General features: G+C 43.0%; 1 protein-coding gene across 1 annotated transcript in view; it reads left to right on the forward strand.

Annotated features, from left to right (window-relative positions):
• KCNJ3 (potassium inwardly rectifying channel subfamily J member 3) overlaps positions 1-21,574 on the forward strand; it is a 1,132,430-nt gene that overhangs the window by 136,965 nt on the left and 973,891 nt on the right. The gene's annotated exons all lie outside the window — the stretch shown is intronic.

Genomic DNA, 21,574 nt, shown 5'->3' on the forward strand with positions numbered 1-21,574 from the left:
ACAGATGGCAATAGGAGCAATCCAGGGGGTCAGACTGTTTCGTTTACACCTCTTCTTCTTCAGATGCTGTCCCAAGGAGTGATAGAGTCAGTTTAGACTTCCCAAGTGGGGAAGTAGTTTTATTCAAGGATTTTACTAGTCCCAAAGAAAGAAAATGCTTGGAGACGAGCTGCAGATCATTCTTTCCTAAACCTGTTTGTGATAGTGCCCAAAGTTCAAAGTTCAAAGGCTGACATTTCACAACTCATTCTTCCTCTTTCAAGTTTCCTGTTAACACTAGGCTTTAAAAAATGCTTAATCACCACATTACTATTCATCGTGATATCAGGTGCTTCTTAAGGTGTTGTGTATCTGGATCACATTATCAATTCCCTGCCTTATCCTTTGGACTATACACTGCACCAAGAGTGCTCACAAAGTGTCTAGCTCCAGTTGTAACTTATTGCATGCTACCGAGTTCAACATTGTTTTCCATATTTAGATTTAGATTTCTTTACTTCCTTTTCACACCACGCGCTGCTGCTGCGATCCCATGCTTAGTTTGTATAGCAACCTGGGTAACCCAACAGCCCTTGGACTAAAGGCCACAGCGACCTGGGTAACCCAACAGCCCTTGACTAAAGGCCACAGCTACACATTTGTTGTGCCCTTCTGGACTCCAGGACCAGCTCAACCCAACTACCTTTCTCACTCCTTTTTTGCTTTCTACATTTGTTGTGCCCTTCCTGACCGTTTCTGAGACCTGTAACCCAACAGCCTTGACTAAAGGCCTCACCTTTCTACATTTGTTGTGCTCCTTCGACTGTGTTTCTGAGACCTGGTAACCCAACACAGCCCTTGGACTAAAGGCACTACTTTTTATTCAGCCCATACCCCCTGGTTTAACTTATTTTGTTTCTTCTTTATAGCTGTTTTAGATTTGCACTAGATGGCACACTCCATCATACACTGTATCCATTTTCTTTTTTGCTACCACCCACCCTCCGGGAGGCTTATAAGCTTGTGGCACTCTCTCTCTTTCTGATGACAGCCCCTCTTAACCCCACCCATACCCATTCTCCTTCTTTCTATACAGTCATTACCCTCCTCTCTCCCCTCCTCTCTCCTCCAGGTCTCCTCTTATGTCCTTTCCATTCTCAGTGCCTGCCCTTACTTTGTTGTTTTCTTTGCTGGTCCACTGTTCCGTATTTATTCCGTTATTAAATACTTTGCCCCGCTTACCACTTCTTCCGTGCCTGAGGGTATTATATGGACTCCCTTCCCTTACTGGCGCCATCTTTACTTCTTTCTGCGGGGTGGCGCTGCGCATCCCGTTAGCTTTTATGTTAGTATGTATGTATTTTTGTTATACCCCTCCCTTTTGCAGTTTTTTTCCCCACGGCTCCTTTGTCGCTTGTATCGTTGTTCTATACTTTACTTTCATTGCCTCCCCTTGTAGCGTGATTAAACCTGATTGAGTGTTTCTGAGACCTGGGTAAACAACAGCCCTTGGACTTTATACATACTTAGGCACCCCCCCATAGCCAACTACCTATAACTATTTTCCAAATCACTCTTTCCTCTTCTTCTCCTTAACATCCTGCCCAACCAAACACATATTAATATACTATCTACCTGTCCCTACCTCTCTACCATAAAGCACACCATTACAAATTCACAAAAGGTCCTTCAACCCCCACAAACACTTTTACTTATACATGGGGACATCCACCCCAACCCTCTCACCTAAATATTCGTAGCATTAACAACAAAGTCACACAACTCCATGCCTTAATTGATTTCTATGCCTTTGATATCCTCTGTCTCAGTTAATAAATCCAAGACTATAATCATAATATGTTCCTACATACCCCCCAGGCAAGAACATCAATAAACCATAATCTTAGGTGATTTTAATATTGACTGGAGCTCCTGCATATCCCCCAAACCCACCATTCACCTTAATCTCTTTAACTTTCACCAAACCATCAACTCTCCTACTAGAATACATAAATCCACCCACAAACAAACCATTCTAGACTGGATACTGACCAACAACAATCCCTCTCCTATAAAACAAGAATACTCCTGACAATATCAGCTATCACTAAACAAAATGCAACAATCCCAAGCTAACCAAATACAATAAAACAGAATTCAATCTAGCATCCTTTCAAAATGAACTCAAAGAATATAACTGGTCAACTCTAAACCAGCATGCCCCATCCTGCTTTTTAGACCGCACCACAGTACTTCTACTGCCCTCTCTTTCACTGACACTATCAATAAAACCGAAATAACAACCTGTTCTCCTCTGCACTATTCTTGGACCTCTCTTTCCATAGCATCCTGTAATGGCACTGTCATCAAACCTGACTATTGCACTAAACTTGCCACTGGCTCTCCATTCCAAACTCACCACTGTCTTAACTTAAAGAAACTAAACTGGCAAATTCTACATTACCCTCCAATATACCCATACTAAATAAACTCATCACACCTTATAAAAATCTCTCTACTTAGATCAAAACAGATGAAAAATCACCTACTAATTCACTGGCTATGTCCCTGCTCCAATGTAATGTTTCCGCCCCCGTTTTAGCTGACCTCCTATAATCCTGCTACCTTTGCATTTCATCACTATCCTGTTTACCACCTTAACTGAACTTTGTTTGTCATCTACTCAGACTAGTCCAGGATAACTGTATATTCATTTGTATTTTGCCTCATTACATTATGTTGTATTGTCTTATTCTGATAGTGGAATGGACATGTATCCAGCCAGACTAGAAATAAATAAATAAATAAATAGATCTCTCTCTCTGTCTTGGGTAAGTTGGGATTCCAAGAGAACATTCACATGTTTTTCTTGAGTCCCTTCCACAGGACTGTGTTCCTGGGATGTCAACTAGACACCTCAGTTCAAAGAGCTTTTCTTCCACAGGAATAAATACGTTTTACTTAGATCTATTTCTAAGTTTTTCCACTCAGACTTCAGTCACTTCATTGGAGTACCTCAGGACTTTGGGTCTCATGGTATCTAGGATTCTCATGATACCTCTGGCAAGACTCCATATGAAAAAGATGTAGTGGTGTCTGAAATCTCTTTGGTTTGAGCATCAGCACCCTTTATTTTTTAGATCCCAGTACTTGGGTTTGTCTGAAGAGAAATGACTGTTTGGAAACAATAGGTATCCTTAAATCAAGTTTTCCCCTTCACTTTCCCTGCTGCAAAGCAGTCAGTTGCCACAGATGTTTCAGACTTTACTTGGGGAGCAGTTTCCAGGCAAATAAAAGTGCAGGGGGTGTGGGACATGAAGGAGAGACACATGCTCATAAATATCAACCAGATGTTTGCCCTGATTCTTTGAATCATCTTTGGTCCTCAGGACCTCTTCACGTGGTTACTGACAATACCACAGTGATGTGGTACATCAACATGCAAGGTGGAACCACTTTGTACCCCTTTTGTAGACTAGCCATGTTAGCTTAAGATATAGGTTCACAGTACAGTCTCACTCTACAAGTATCCTACATTCTGTCAGAGCAAAACTGTGTGTCAAACAAAATGAGAATGCCCAGGGCAGACCCTCAGAAATGTAAGCTAGATCTAGGGCTCTTTCAAGATTTGATCCATTTGTGGGGAGTTCATCAAGTAGACTTATTTGCCTCCTGTCTGAATGATCAACTGGGAAAATTCTGTTCCAAGACTCCATGTAAGAATGCCTGGTAAACACATGCCTTTTCTTTTCTTTGGACTGAAATGTTCCTGTATACCTTTCCACCCTTTCTAGTAATATCCAGGGTACTTCTGAAGATTCAGAATTAATCCTCCAAGATCACTGTGGTGACTTCCTTCTGGCCCAGGCACCTGTGGTTCTCCCTTCTTTTGTAAAAGTCCAGGGGCAATTACCACAAGTTTCCTCACAGACTAGCTCTACTCATACAAGAACAGGGTTGTTTTATACACTCCACCATCAATCATCTTCAACTGACTGCCTGGATGATAGAGTCTTAATTCCTTTAGGCACCTGTGCAGCTGGTACCAATGGAGGCTAGAAAGCCTGCTACCAGAAAATCATGAATTAGCAAATGGAAAAGGTTTTCCAGTTAGTGCTAGCAACATGACCACAGCCATTCAGGGCTAGTTGTTCTCTGGTTTTACAGTATTTGTGTGAGTTACTATCCTATGATCTTTCTTATTCCTCTATCAAGGCTCATTTATCCATCATTTCAGTATGTCTGCCCATGGATTCTCCTCTTTCAAAGCAGTTACTCACATGTTAAAATGTTCTTGAAAGGGGTTTTGCATAAGAGATCTTCAAGTAAACTGGTGGCCCCTCCTTGGGATCTTAATTCTGTTTTAGAGAAACTAATATTTGTTCCCTTTGAACCAGCTAATCTGGTTAAGGTTCTTAACATGGAAAACAACTTTATTAATTACTCTGACCTCTGTAACAAAGGTATCTGAGTTGCAAGCTCTTATGGTGAGTTAATCGGTGTCTATATGACAACGTCAAAATGTCGTAATATCGAATGCCTAAACATCGAACTGTATTCATCGAAACACATGCAAATCGATGAATACTTACAGTGCAAAAAAACACTTTCCCCACAATCCCACATAAGTAACCTGATCAAAGACAACCCCACCCATGTGATGGGCTTTGTCCCCACATTCCCCGATGCCCCCCACACCCCCCTAACTAAATATATCAACTCCGATATCACACTACAGTGGAGAAAAGGGCAACATTGTGCAGCTGGCCAACTACATCTTTGCCCTGGAAGTAGTCATTGATTCGCGTAAATGCATTTCGATGAATACAGTTCGATGTTTAGGCGTTTGATATTATGACATTTCAATGTCGTAATATAGAACCGTTAACCGTACCCTATTTTCCACAAGGACAGGGTTCATTTGAGAACTAATCCTTCTTTTGTGCCTAAAGTGGTATTTGAGTTTACTTTCAAGTCAAACTATACATTTCCTTGTTTTCTTTCCTGAAGCTATAAATGAGAGATAAAGGATATTCCATACCTTGGATGGCCACGGGCAACTTGGGTACTATCTCAACATAACTAAGTCTTTCAGATCATCAAATCAATTGTTCATTTCTTGTTAAGATGAAGAAGGGACAGCCAGTATCAAGGCAGACTATTTCTAAATGGTTGTCTAAGGCGGTTACATTTTGTTATACTCACTATGACAAGTACATTCTGTGCAAGGCCAGGGCCCACTCTACAAGGACCTTGGCTTCTTCTATGGCCTTTTGAAAGGGGTTGAATTCTAGAAGTATTCTAGAAGCTGCTATTTGGTCCTCTGCACATACTTTTACAAAGCACTATAAACTGGATTTCTTCTCTAGGTCTAGATCATTCTCTAGACCTAGACCCATCTCCTTCCACCTCCCAAATAGCTGTGGTAATCTACCCATATCACTAAGGCTACTGCAGCATTGGTCAATGTGAATAACATAGTACAGTTGTATAAGCCGAACTTACAACAAACTAGAATCCTCACAGCAGAAACAAAAACGAAGAAATGAATGCAACTGTTGTGGAAGAAACAGCAACCTCTAATATATCAACCGATTCCTTTATTCCATGAATTTGTAAAAATGCTACAGTTTAGCCCTTTCGTTCCGTCAACTTAAATGGAACTTCTTCAGAAATGTTAAACAAAAGTAGCTAAAAAATCTGAAAAACATTCACAAAAACTCACATGATATACTCCAATGAATAATAAAAAGGAATCAGTTAAACCTTAATCATATCTACTTAGGCATCATAATATTTTAATTTTAAAATTGAATGAATCGAACAACTATCATTTAACTCAGGGTAATTTGAGGCATCCAGTTCTATTTGCCATTTTAATTCACTTTTTAACAGATATTCCTCCACTATATAGCCTCGTGGGTCATTAGTAACCTGTTCAAGAACAACAAATTGAAATTTAGCCCCCGGATTTCCTAATCTTCCATGCAGGACTAATCTAGTGCTGCAAGGAAGTGGCGTTTAGGAGGAGGACGGCAGTGCACCATGCATATTAATGAAGGCATGCTGCCTGACCTCCTAATCCTACACGGAGCGTGGACGAGTGCAGGGGGCGTGTCTGAGACCAGAGCTCTCAGAATAAACATGCCCCTGCAAAGTAGAACAGCAGAAACTGTAAATAATTGAGCGAGACCGCTCATAGGTGTCCGCATATCCCTACCAACAGTCCCCCGTGTGTACAACAGGAACAGTACATGTAAATAAAATGAAGAAACCCTTTTATTTATTTTTTTTTTAATCCCGAATACAGCTAACAGTAGTTGCATGGGTTTGCCCATCACTTAGCTATGGTTAAAGCAGTTTAAAAGGCTGAAGAGGATAACAAGGAAGATATATGCAAATAAAGTCACACAGCAATAGTGTAGTGGTCAGAGCATCCGCCTAACGAACAGGCATTCCTGGTTCAAGTCCCACTACAGCACATGCCATTTTCTATGTGAAATTTGTATATGAACATTTTGTGACATTTTATTGCTGTATAACCTACTAAATAACATTTAAATGTGAACCGGAGTACTGCATTAAATGCACATGTGAAGTGTCAGTGTGATAATGAATAAGGCACTAGTAAGCAGATTTAAGCACAAATAAGCAGTAGTAAGCATATAAGCACTAGTAAGCGTATTTAAGTGCATTTGCGTGGGGGTAAGCATTGCCCGCACAGATTAACCTCATGGGTCATTAGTAACCTGTTCAAGAACAAGAAATTGAAATTTAGCCCCCGGATTTACTAATCTTCCATGCAGGACTAATCTAGTCCTGCATGGAAGTGGCAGTTTAGGAGGGGGATGGCAGTGCGCTTTGCATATTAATGAAGGCACGCTGCCTGACCTTCTAATCCTTCACAGAGTGTGGATGAGTGCAGGGGGCGTGTCTGAGGCCAGAGATCTCAGAATAAACATGCCTCTTCAAAGTAGAACAGCAGAAACTGTAAATAATTGAGCGAGACTGCGCATAGGTGTCTGCATATCCCCACCAACAGTCCCCCATGTGTACAACAGGAACAGTACATATAAATAAAATGAAGAAACCCTTTTATTTTTTTTTTAATCCTGAATACAGCTAACCATAGTTGCATGGGTTTGCCCATCACTTAGCTATGGTTAAAGCAGTTTAAAAGGCTGAAGAAGACAACAAGGAAGGTATATGCAAATGAAGTAGTACAGCAATAGTGTAGTGGTCAGAGCATCCACCTAACAAACAGGCATTTTCGGTTCGAGTCCCACTGCAGCACCTACCATTTTCTATGTGAAATTTGTATATGAACATTTTGTGAAATTTTATTGCGGTATAACCTACTAAATAACATTTAAATGTGAACCGGAGTACTGCATTAAATGCAAATGTGAAGTGTCAATGTCATAATGAATGAGGCACTAGTAAGCAGGTTTAAGCACAAATAAGCAGTAGTAATCATATATAAGCACTAGTAAGCATATTTAAGTGCATTTGCATGTGGGTAAGCATTGCCCACACAGATTAAGCAAAGAAGAAGCTAACTGAGTGTAAAAAAACTGTACCCGGAGGTTAGCATTGCTTAGCTCTGCACAAACCCACGCACACTCGCTTACAACTGCTTTAAAATGCCTTAATCTCTATGCACCCAATGGCCCGTGTCCTACCCAGCAACAAAATAAACAGCTATTGCACGACCTCAGGACCCTGTACACCAAAGTCACAGTACTTAACCACTAAGCCATCATAGCAATGCATATAAATGAGGTATCAGCAAAGTAATTCTCACCACAGGAAAATCAAACCAAACATGTGAACTGAATCTATGTACAGTGTGATGTACAACCTGCCACAGAACATACATATGTGAACTGGGGTATTGCAGTAAGCATAGATTTGAGGTGTTATTGTAATAAAGTGTAGAAGTCCCCAGGTCTCCATACAGTGTATGTACACATGAATCACAGATACCAGACACATATATAACCTGTAATGAAGAATAAATCACTGCCAAACAGCAAATTTAGTGCTAATTAACTATTAAGCAATGCTAATCACAGCACAGCTCAAGTTAGTAAGTGTAAGCAATGTGTAGGGGAGCCAATTCAATCTGCCTAGCGGTATACCTCTTTAAGCAATGCCAACCTTATATAAGCAGGCATGCCCATAGCTTAGCCCTTTCAAAACTGGCCAATCACGGGAAAGTGTGGGAAATTGGCCATATTTAAACCCCACAGAGGGAATGCTTCTCATAACTGGTTGTAGCTTTCTAGTGCAGGCAGAATGGCTGGTGTGGGTGAAGGCACTTGATTCAGAGCTTGGCGCTGCGGCATCAAGGAATCAAAATTCATGGTATGGCTCCTGGTAAAACACCATGAGCAGAGATTACTTGCAGTGCCAGTACCAAGGCTCGCAGTATAAAGCAAGGCCTGGGACAGTCTCGCCCATGACCTCACCAGTACCACAGGTATCCCCCGGACTAGTGAGCAGGTCAGGCACCACCATGCTGACCTGAAATGGTGGAGGGGAGAGGTACTGGAACAGTGGATCCAGAAGTCTCGGCAGATGCCCAGTGCCCCAGTACTTAGTAAGTACTCATTCTACTAAGTAGTAAATAATCACCTAGCTTGTGTATACTATGGATAGGTATGGCTAAATATTACTGTATTTCTATGACAGCTGCAGATGAGTGGGCTGTGAACCAGCATGCTCATGATGCTAGGTTGCAAAGGCTGTGTTGTGAGGCAGGTTAGTAATTAGTCTGCATGTACTGTCATAACAAATAAATATAAGAGCCTTAGAAAGTGTTGTACCAGTAGAAATAAATGTGTAATAGCCTGTGAATAAAGGTATAACCCCTGGAGTGCTTCTGTTTACTCTTCTTTCATATGTTGGCGAACTGTTGCATACTAGAAATAGTACTGTTGTATTTTAAGCAGTGTCACCCACACTGTGGTATGCAGATAAAATGTGTATGAAGTCCTGCATAACAATGTTGGAAGTGCCAAGAGGTCAGTCATATTGTACAAATGAGGGATACTTAGAAAACAGTTGAAAGCTTTATAACAATTCCATGATAGCACAGTGTACTGTGATGTTAGCTATAATTTTTTGTCACACACAGCAAGGGTTTAAATCCTGGGAGTGCTACTAAGTTGTATGCATAATCATACCTCACAACTGTACAGATTTTGTTACAATGTTCAGATAGAAAGCTGTATGCATAATTACACCCAACGACATAATTTGCTAGAATGTTCAATTTGAAAGTTGTATGCATATTCATACCCCACAACTGTTCCAGTCTGTCCAGCATGTCCAGATAAATGGCCCATATCACCAGCCTGGTACCCTGTTCCCATGAATAATCAGTGTGATGATCCAAGAAATGTAGGCAGCTGTTATTGACATATAACTGATAGTCAAAAATGTACATAGTCATAGAATGTATATGAAAACAAACCTGTCATTCTAGCACTTCAGCCATAGTGTATGACAGCTGTTCTCAACATATGTTGCATTAACACCTGCATCCTCTCACGCGTGTATGCAAGACACAGGTCATGTATATAATCATCTATAAAAATACCAGTGTACAATATAAGGCATTTGGGTAGTGTAATAATACATGTAAGGGAAAGATCACTGCAGTGACTAAGAATGTTGTGAAAACTACAAGGATATATTAGTTGTTAATTGAACTCTCTCTCACCCCTACTATATGTGTAAAATAACCCAATGACACTCCTCAACTGGTATGTGTACACTCCCAACTTTTGTTGGGACATATGTCCTAATGGTTTATAAATATTCACATTTGTTTCTATGCATGTGCCATGTTAAAATACACCCATGATGGTAGCCTGTTGCCATCAATGAAACCTGCATGCTCTTGTAATGGCTACTGTTCCATATATGCATGTGTTCTGCTTGCTCTGCAACTATGTTAAATCCAGTGTTTTGGGTTAATGGGAATACCTATGCATGTTGTTATAACTAATCCTGACTGCTGTTGACTGTTACTAACCCATATCTGTCATAAACCTGCTACAACATAGCTCGTATGGGAAGGCCGGTTCCAGCGGACCCACCTGCCCCATCTCAACTGGCCATGGCACCAGGCACCAGCACATCTGGGGCCCAGCCTGGGACCTCCTCCTCTGTGGGCCCTGTGCCACTTTTGGGTGGAACCACTGCAGGGATTGGGCTCACCCCCCCCGGAAGCGGGAGCGGAGAGGACCCTGTCACCCATCAGGATGTCTGGGCCGTGGTATGTAGGGAGCTTGATCTGGAGTTTCGTGACCGGCTACACCAGCTTGAGGGCCAAGTGGCACAATTAGTGGGTGAGCCTGCCCCTCCTACACAGCCCCCAACACAGCCACCTTTGGAGCCATGAAGGTGGATTGGTGACTGCCCTTGGGTGGGGACCTCAGTTCCACTGTTTCCATTTGGGGGATCATGGGCTTACAACTTCCAAAAACCCCTCCTCATCCAAGGTGTTTAGTCCTACATGTGTCATATACCACTCCTGTATGTGTCTTGCTTGTCTTGTCTGTTAACTTACCCAACCTACCTACCCAAATATGCCTACTACCCCTCCCCAACATCCCACTCTTACCTGAAAAAAAGAAAAGGGCAACCTGTTCCCACAAAAAAATCTCGCCCCATACATAGCTGTCCATTTCGCACACATGTCCACTGGACATATGTAAACTGGTCTAATTGGCATCACAACTAATTTCTGTTGTCCTCACCCCTCTCCCAGGGGTTTGAGGGTCCAAATGTAACTCCAAATGCAGTGTATATGCACAGCTATTGCTGTAGAAGAAATGGGCAGCTATGGACCTTTCCTACACCCTTCCTGCACATGCCAAGCTATTTCCCCTACTGTTTTACCCTCTTTGTGCCCCTTTTTCACCACTTTCGTATCACCATTTTTTCTTTTCTTTTAAAGAAATTAGTGTGGGGGTAATGAGAGTAGGCACTTTTAAGCAGCAGTAAGTGGGTTTAAGCTTGTTTGTGTGGAGGTAAGCTATGCCTACACAGGTTAAGCAACTTAAAAGCTAACAGAGTATGAGAAACTGTAACCGGAGGTTAGTAGTTCTTACCTCCATGCATACAACTGATTTAAAGTGTCTTAATCGCTCTGTATTCAACGACCCGTTTTCTGCTCAGCAACAAAATAAACTGCCTCTGCAAGGCTCGAACCCAAAAGCCTGCACTGCATGCACAAAGTGATTTACCAATAAGCCATGACAGATACAAAGGAAGTCAATGTTTTTAGAAACATATCATCCAGTCCTGTCATGCAACAGTATATAGAATGTATACAACACCTAGATGTCTGTGTGTGTAACTACATTAATAGCTAAACAGATACTATATATATATATATATATATATATATATATATATATATATATATACAAATTATATATATATATATACACATATATATATATATATATATATATATATATATATATATATATTTCTAACATTGTATACATATATATCAATATATAAGCACATATATACATGCATATGCCTAAATCAACACATATATGTGTCTACACCTATATGTCGACATATATACATTACATATGTGTACGCAGATATATATCTATGTAGGTATATACGGACATAGTTTTATATATATATATATATATATATATATATATATATATATATATATATATATGTTAGCAGATATATGTATCTATATAGGTATATATGGCCATAAATCTGTAGATAGCAATGGCAGATTAACAAATACACATATGTCCATATGCACCGTTAATGGCGTTGAGAGGCCTCACACACTATATGTCTCTTATGTATTGGCACCCCCCCACAGCTAAACACATGCACCCTGCAATACACTACCAAGTACAGTCTGCCTCCCATAGGACATGTAATATGTGGAAGCCATCAACATCCCCAGGATACAGATACACAGACACAGAGAGACAGACACAGATATACACATCTATATATATATATATATATATATATATATATATATATATATATATACATACACATATACATATATATATATATATATATATATATATGTGACTACACATACATACGCAGATATATGTACAGTATGATACATATGTAGAAGGTGCACACAATATGGAACAGCCACTATGCCTACAGTTCACACCTGAACAACTTGACACTGTATGTGCCACCCATACAAATGTCAATCGCTGCCTGCAACATATACCCATAGAAAGGTCACAGGAAAGACGACACACACAAGTTTGCAGACATGGGAAACCTTTAATTGTGTACTATTACAGTTCTATATGCCATGTCATATAGCTGTTGAGACACTGACAACCATATAAACAGAGTACTGCAACTGTGAAACAGTTATACTAATACAGTAGTCTGGAAAGTTTCACAACTGTTGCTGTCCAGGCCACACCCTTAAAACTGTGCATTAGTGAAGACAGACTGGGCCACAGGATACCAAAGAATCAACAGTATGTACTGCAGGTGTATAGTTCAGCAGCCTCAATCTACACTCTGTACAAACTCAGTAGGTGGTAAAGACATTATGTGTTCAAATGGGTTGTAACTGGCACATCACAAGGCATAACTGACACCATCACAAGAAAACCAACAAACAGAGCAGTCTGTATGGCAGGAGGCAGTAGGCTTGCAGTACCCCAATTCATGTAAGTAATGTAAATATAGCTGACGTATATGGTACTGTACATCCAGATACCTTGCCACTCCTGATACCCCCACATTTTGTAACAGCCTAGGTAATTTATGGTGCTCCCCACCTAGACTCAATAATACAGGCCCATATACCACTGTTACATACACTGGCCTTTGGAGTGCATAAGGGCACACGTATTATGTAGGTGATGCCCACACATATATGGCCCCAGCCCCACTGTATGTGTGGGGGATACAACAGCAGTGGATTAATGGCAGCAATGGCAGTGTGATATACTCACAGCCAACTACAGAACAACCCCCAACAGCATGACATATGTGCAAAGCTTGGTATGTAGATGGAGGACAAAGGCTGGAACACAGGCACATATGTGGAACAGTGTTGCCATACACTAAGCAAGGTGATGGTGTTACAGGATAGTCTGCAACGTACCCTTAGTCAGGGAATTGAGGTTAGAAACAGAAATGGATGTAGCCATGTACTGATAGCATGCTCTGTGCAGCATCCCAATGCTCTGTCTGACATACATGACTTTTAAGGACATGACCCGGCAGTGATACATCTGGCAAGAATCTGCACATGACATCTCACTGGGTAAGTACACTAAGCTGCTAGGCATGTAACAATGCACTGTGCAGGCTACAGGCAGACTGGCTCAACACTGCCCTACATCTCCTATGGGGGAATGCACATATACCTTCATATATAGCAGACTGAACCGCCATGTCACAGCACAGGGTAGGATACACCTGTGTGAAAGTGCATAACCACAACCAATGTGAACACAGCAACATCCACATATGGTAAGCTGGCATAATATTACCATATATGGACTATCTGTTCTACACCATCCTCATATGTGCCACTCACAGAATGACCCTACATATACTGGGCTGCTACACGGTCGGTCTAATGGCTGTCTGTGGTATGGGAAATGTGTGTGGATGGTCCTACAAACTTGTACAGAAAAACGGTACCATACAGTGGGGCAGCATGTAACATCAGATAGAAGGGGAGCTAGAACAATGACATCTACCACAGTCTGTACACAGGCTAAAGTACATATTAACAATACAAACACTACCGACATTCACCATCACTACAGAGACCTCAGTACTGTACAAACATCCACAAAATGTCCAGGTTATGTCAGGTTGTTATGAGATATGATGATACTATTTATGGTGTACAGCACATATGCACCACTTCATGCATGACATATGTACAAAGGTTGACAGAGGTGTGGCTGACAGCACATACACAGGGACAGTATAGACATGTTGCTGTGATGACCTCATAAATTTAGTATTGTAACGGGGTTTGTTGCAGCATATGTCCTATGAGGAATATGACGTCAGTAACTGTCATGGCCTTCACCATCTACAGACTGCAACCCTCACACTACCTTCTGCATTCCACAGATAGATGCACAGTAGCTAACACATGAAACCAAAGGCATAACACTGCCCAGTCTGCAGATGACCCTGCAGATGGGGATTCCTCATATACATGGAACTGACATGGCAGGTATTGCGACATGTACAACAGGCATATCCAGACAAACACTGCTAAACCAACATTACTCCAAATGCAGTATAGCAGCACTTGCAGTCTGTAGTCAGGTCAGGCACATCCCCTCCTGTTTGTTGGCCTCTTTCCACAGTGTATGTTGTTAGAGGTAAATCTCCAATCTATCTGAACAGATCTAGTTCCTACTCACAGTGACTGAAAATGGCAAACACCACCATGATGTTCCCAGGTATTGGAGTGTGTTTCTATGCAATTGGCTATGGGAATGTTACCACAGCTGTTCCACATGCAATCAGCTAGGGGAGGGCTCCAATTCATGCAGAGGCCATCAGCTGATCATGAGCATCACTTAAAATGCACATGCTGCTGCCAAAGCAAAGTGGGTGTGGGTCTCCACATCCACCAGAGAGGGAGTGGGGGAGACAGACAGAGGCAAATACATGTCAGGGAGGGGTGGCAATGTAAAGCTGAAGCATTTTTGTGTCACACACCTACCAGCACAGGGTATCAAACCCCCAATGACTATGTGTTGCTATCACAGTTCAATGTAGTTATTGGATGCGCCACATAGGTTACTTGCTGTGGAGCACTCAGAACTTATATGTGATGGTGAGTGACATCTGCAACAGGGATACGGTAGATATATGGTAGGTGATGTACACATGCCTGTCTGCATTACCGAGTGCCAGCATCAACCAGGCACACTCACACAGGGATGCACACACATTGACACACCTGGCAGGGCCAGGAGTGCATCTCATCACTAGTGGGATTGCCACAACACATCAATGTGCAGGTATCACATGCACCGCACGGGTCATACGGAGGTCGTATTGGCACAGAGTATGAGGAGGTGTCAGACATTAGACAGCATGCTTCAGTATGCCCTGGGGGTTGTAGTGAGTGTGGATGTGGACATACGAGCCATACAACACACACATGAACACACAGGGTGCCAGTTCTGACATGCATGGGTGCATATCTGCGTGGGTGTGTGGTGGTCAACTGTGCCAGCAGGCTGTACAGGGGTAGGCGATGGGTATACCTTGGCATCAGGTCACATGACAATGGTCTAATTGTGGCTCAGACCTGTAGTTTCTGCATTTGCCCACACAGGTGGGTATTGTATCTCCCATCCAGTCAGCTGGGTGACTATTGTGTGTGGCCAGTGCTGTGCATCACTTGCCATGTATGTGTTCCTTAGTCCATGACATGGATGGTGTCTTGGATGTGCACACCTCCCACATGCATGCACAGGGACATGTGGAACTGTACCTGGTGGTGTCTGGCCCATGTTGTGAACACAGATTATCATCTGATGTGTCAGTCTTGCCCACCTGTGGTAGGAACTGGTAATGGGCAGCAGGTTTACCCTACACCTACACTGATAGCATGCTAACAACATTCAATGATGCCAGTGTCATCTGTCCATACAAGGCATGTTATCAGGCATGGTATGTCCATTGTGAGTCACATGTGAAGGCACCACAGGTGGTGCAGGTGTCCATTGGGGAACATGGAGGTGCACTGTCTGCATGTACATGCATATTGCACAGATGGGCAGGGTGACATGCCCTCTGTAGCCTACTGCTATCACTGCATAGTTAATGTCAGTGGCCAATATGCAATGTACTACTCACATATTGGCTGGTGCCTAGGCATGTGTGTGCATATGACACATGGGTTCAGTGTGTGCTCTTGGTAATAGTGGGGTTGTTAACTGTGATTGGCTGGCCTTGATGTCACATGTATGGGTATGGCTTTGCACCCCAGCCTCTCAGCTAATTTACATCTGTTATCCCTGTATGGTTGACATTTTGATATATAGTAGGGCCACCATAAAAGAAATAAGCACAACCCCCTACACATTGCCACAGGTGTCATACACTCCCACCCACCTCTACACAGGATATGAGTTACAAATGCACACACACACCTGTCATGTCTGGGAGTAGAACCCCTACCTAACTAGTTTATTACACTACAGTAGTATGCAGTTGTAATACATGCCACAGACATTACTGGAGTCCTTCTTCCCCAAAGGTGTATTTCACAATGAATGACATCTGCAGGATTACCAAACTAGGGCATTTTAATTGTACTACGAGTGACTAGCCTAAAATGCATTGCTCCCTACACAGACAGTGAGACACACACAAAACATCTGCAACTGACATGTGTGGCTATAGAACCTTTGACCAAGGTCTATATCACACTACCACATGGAGCACTTATAGGTCCCACCACAGGGATTACTGAAGAGCTTTCTCCCCAAAGTTGTATTTCACAATGAATGACATCAGCAGGATTGACAAAGTAGGGCATTTGAAATGAACTGTGAGTGAGTAGCCTATAATGCATTGCTCCATACACAGACATTGAAACATACACAAAACATCCAGAGCTGCTATGGGTGGGGACGGAACCCTACCACAGTTCTAAATCATACTACAGCAGTACACAGTTACAGAATGTGCTACAGAGATTACTGAGCTACAACCTTCCCAGAGGTGTATTTCTAGGTGAGTGATATCAGCAGCCTTGCCAAAGTTGAGTATATGAATTCTAAGGAGTGTGAGTGCCCTAAAAAGCATTGTTCTCTAATCAGTCAGAGACACAGATTCACACACACAGTTACCAAGTCTGGGGGTGGAACATCTACCTAACTACATTATCACACTACAGCAGTATGCAGTTACAGGATGGGCTACGGAGATTACTGGGTTATGATTTTCCCAGAGTTGTATTTCTAGGTGAATGACATCAGCAGCCTTGCCAAAGTTGAGTATATGATTTATACGGAGTGTGAGTAGCCTAAAAAGGCATTACACTCTATTCAGTCAGCCACACACACAAATACAGTTGCCAAGTCCAGGGTTAGAACACCTACCTAACTACTTTATCTGACTACACAGTTACAGGATGTGCTATAGAGATTACTGGGCTGTAATTTTCCCAGAGATGTATTTCTAGGTGAGTGACATCAGCAGCCTTGCCAAAGTAGAGTATATGATTTGTACAGAATGTGAGTAGCCTAAAAAGAACTGTTACAACACCTACCTAATTACTTTATTACATTACAGCAGTACACAGGTACAGGATGCGCTACAGGTATTACTGGGTTGTAATCTTCCCAGAGGTGTATTTCTAGGTGAGTGACATCAGCAGCCTTGCCAAAGTTGAGTATATGATTTATACGGAGTGTGAGTAGCCTAAAAAGCATTGCTCTCTACTTAACATGCACAGTAGTCAAGTGTTAGAACACCTACCTAACTACTTTATCACACTACAGCAGTATGCAGTTACAGGATGTGCTACAGAGATTACTGGGTTATGATATTCCCAGAGGTGTATTTCTAGGTGAGTGACATCAGCAGCCTTGCCAATGTTGAGTATATGATTTGTATGGAGCGTGAGTAGCCTAAAAAGCATTGCTCTCTACTCAGTCAGACACACCCACACACAAACACAGTTGCCAAACTTGGAGTTAGAACACCTACCAAACTACTTTATCACACTACAGCAGTAAGCAGTTACAGGGTGCACTACAGAGATTATTGGGCTATGGTTTTCCCAGAGGTGTGTTTCTAGGGGAGTGACGTCAGCAGCCTTGCCAAAGTTGAGTATATGAATTGTATGGAGTGGGAGTAGCCTAAAAAACATTTTTCTCTACACAGTCAGAGACAGACATGCACACAAACACATACTCACACAGTTGCCAAGTCTGGGGTTAGAACTACTACCTAACTAGTTTATCACTACAGGAGTACGCAGTTATGGGACACACCATGGAGATTACTGCACTACCGCTCTCCCAAAGGTGTATTTCACATTGGATGACCTCAGCAGGCTTGTCAAAATACTGTTATGGGGATGGAGGTGTGTGCATGGGCCATAACCCATTCATGTAGGGGTTGACATGCCACATGTGGTCACACACGGGGTCATATGTCACAGGTACGTGTATACAGTTACTAGATGACTACTTCCTTGTATAGTCATGTTGCACAGCTGGCACGTGCACCACATAGTCTGTCATGCTGACAGATACTGGTGGCTAGTATCTGCAGTGAGTGACATCGGCACCTCATGTGATTGAGGCCCTTTGGCTGTGTGCTGGGTGGGACAGGCCTGGATGGCTCCTTGTCACGGTCACCCTCTTCTACACATCTATGTCCATCTACCTTTGGCTTATTATAGGGTGTTGTCTTTACATATATGTCTGTATTCCTATCCACTGTGTGTGCAAGGCAGGAGTGGTGCATACTGACATGTGTTTGCACTAAGAACTGCGACTGCCAGATATGTCTGGTCCACTGGTGTTTGCAGACATGGCCTTCATGTGTTTAAGTGTGTGAGCATGCCCAGTATGACCTTTCAGTATGTTGTTGACTGACATTGCTTTCATTCCTCTAAGTGTGTGAGCATGCCCAGTATGGCCATCTATATTGCATGGGTGGATCAAGTCCAGGTAATTTGTACTGCGGTGCTGACCTTTGTGTTGTACACCAACAGGTAGCATGCTGTGTCTGCAGGGTATCCATTGGTCATTTTGCATTGACTGTTGTTACATTTCTGCATAACTAGGGGGGGACACCTGACTATTTTTACATTTCTAACACAGGAGTGGGGGGGCACACCTGACTGTTACTATAAGTGTACGTAGGATGGGGGGGTCACACCTGACTCTTGTACACATTTGCTAGGACTGTACTAGTATGTCGGGTATTCCATTTCAGTCTGTAGTCTTACCTATCATGCTGGCTAGAGGCATACCAGTGTACTACAGATCTTAACTTTAATTACCTACATATTAGTTTCTGACTTTCTAGCCTTCACAACTTACATCCAACTGCCTGGCCTGCTGTAGTCTGTCTGTGTAGGCCTGGGGGTGGGGTTACCCATAGGGTCATTTAGAGGCCATAGTACAACATTTGTTTTTGTCTACACCTATCCTGCTGGCTGTAACTGTTGTTGGGTATGTGACCCCCCCCCAAACTGGCATGTGTGAGTCACTTACCTTGTGGGAGTCCCAGTACTGAGGGTGGTGCTGCAAGACTGCCTATGTCGGATGCACACAGTACACTCCCTATACATGGCTGAGCACAGGTAGTGTCATGTTTGGCATCCCTTTTACTGTATGTGCGAGTCAGAGAGAGGTGTCATTCCCTGGGTCCCTATTGTGTCAGTGCATGTGCGATGTGTTGCTTCTTTGCCAAGGCCAGGGCATACTGGGCATGCCTCCTTCTGCCTACTGGGGCAGGCTCAGGTTGTTCCTCCTCTGAGTCACTCTGTGCTTGTGCAGGCCTTGGCAATGGTGGGGGACTGTGTGGCCCTGCCCCATGCTGTTCCTGCTGCAGCTGTTTCCGCAGGATCATATTGTGTAGCATGGCACATACAAGGACAATTTGGGTACATGTAGTTGGTGAGTACTGCAAGGATCCACCAGATGTGTCCAGGCACCGGAACTATGACTTGAGCATCCCAAACACATGCTCTGTTATGATTCGTGTTTGTGCATGTGCCTCATTATGGAGTTCTTGTTCAGGTGTGTGTGCATTTCTGATGGGTACCATCAGCCATGGCTCCAGTGCATATCCAGCATCCCCTACTAGGTGACTCTATGGGATGTCCCTATTGGCAAATGTCTGGTACAGCTGTGTCAGATGCCAGCTGTGGAAAGCATGGTAGCTTCCAGGGCAGCCAGCACACACATTTATTATTATGTCCTAGGCATCACACATGACCTGGCAGTTGATGGAGGGGAAGCCCTTGCAGTTGATGTAGACCTTACCCCGCTCACCAGGTGGTGCTTTGATGCATATGTGCATGCAGTCTATTGCACCCACTACCTCACGGTGTTCAGCTGTTTGGTGGAAGAGATGCATATTGCTGGCCAACGCCTCAAGGATAATGGGGAAATATACGTGCTCACTGACATGTACTGACATGGCATCCAGGAACTGGTGGAGTACCCTGGATGCTGATGCCTGTGAAATCCCCATCATATCCCCAGTTGGCCTTTGGAAGGTACCTGTGGCTAGTATTCTTAGGCCTACACATATATTGGTATCCACTGGGATGGATTCCCCTCTGTTAGTTCTGTGTGTGAGGCATGGCCGGCACAGCTCAACAATTTGCTGTAGGAGGTCCCTGTCCACCCAGTAGCGCTCCACTATTTCCAGCTCATGTAACCCTTGGTAGGTTACCCTGGGTCTGTACACTCTTCTCTGTCTCCTCTCTGTGGGTTGCTCAGCAGCATTGACATTCTCACCACCCTCAGCCTCTTGCACATGCTGGTTTATGATAGCAAAAGCAGCCCCTAACATTTTTTTCTCTTGCTTTTGTTTTGTAAAATTTCCCTGTTCATGTACACTGGTGGTACATAGTTTTTGGGAAAAATAAGGGGGATGATGTTTGCATAGTTTATAGTGGTGTGCTGGGCTGGGCTGGTCTTCTGCCTGTGTAATTGGCTGATTCTGATACATTTTACCTGTCAGCTAAGCTAGTTCTCCTTGATTACCTTCCTACTGCTGTTTTCCCTTCCCATTGCCTCCCTGATTAAGACCGTGTGTGCGCTGCACAAACAGAGTGCTCAAATGTGCACAGAGCTGCTATTTCCTGGTTTAACTTTTTTTTCTTCCTGTAAGACCTGGTGTGCGCACACATGCTTACACTTTGTAACGAGTGCTAGGCAGGTTTAGACACACGCCTAGCTTAGCTGTGTTAAGCTAGGAGCAATCCCGAGCCACAGGGCTCCAATCCACTTACAGTATGCCTGACACACACCCCCATGATGTCACCTATATCCTAGTCTTGCACCCAGATATTTATTCTCCTACACTCTTGGGACCTGCCTCACACCCTGGGGAAAACTGTGATTCACTATCCTTCCCCTCATTTACATTGTATTGCCTGCTAATGCATAGTTACATGTCCCACACTGAGCCTCCACCCTTAGCAACCATTACTCACTGGCCAGGTTGTCTTCTGCCTCCCATTGACTTGCATGGCAGAATACTGCTTTTTGTTGGGATGCTTATTTTAAGGTTATTTTATTATTCCCCCCCCCCCGATCCCGTTTGTGTGCTGCTGCCCTATGCTTAAACAGCCGAGATTGGTAAAAAAAAAGTTGTTTTTTTAAATTTGTTGAACAGTTTGCAATGCAGATGGCCTTCTACTTAGCCATTGGCATGCTTCCTCAATGATATGCAGCCTTTATTTGGAGCTGTCATAGCTCCGTTTTGTAGTTTGCAGAAATGTACTTGGTTACTAACCAAGTACATTTCTGCAGACTGCACTTGTCCTGCTGCCAGCTTCCTGGATCACATATTACCCTCACCTGCAAAT

This window comes from Protopterus annectens, chromosome 6.part0 (genome assembly GCF_019279795.1).
Source record: "Protopterus annectens isolate FY-2018-M chromosome 6.part0, PAN1.0, whole genome shotgun sequence".
Classification (NCBI taxonomy): domain Eukaryota; kingdom Metazoa; phylum Chordata; order Ceratodontiformes; family Protopteridae; genus Protopterus; species Protopterus annectens.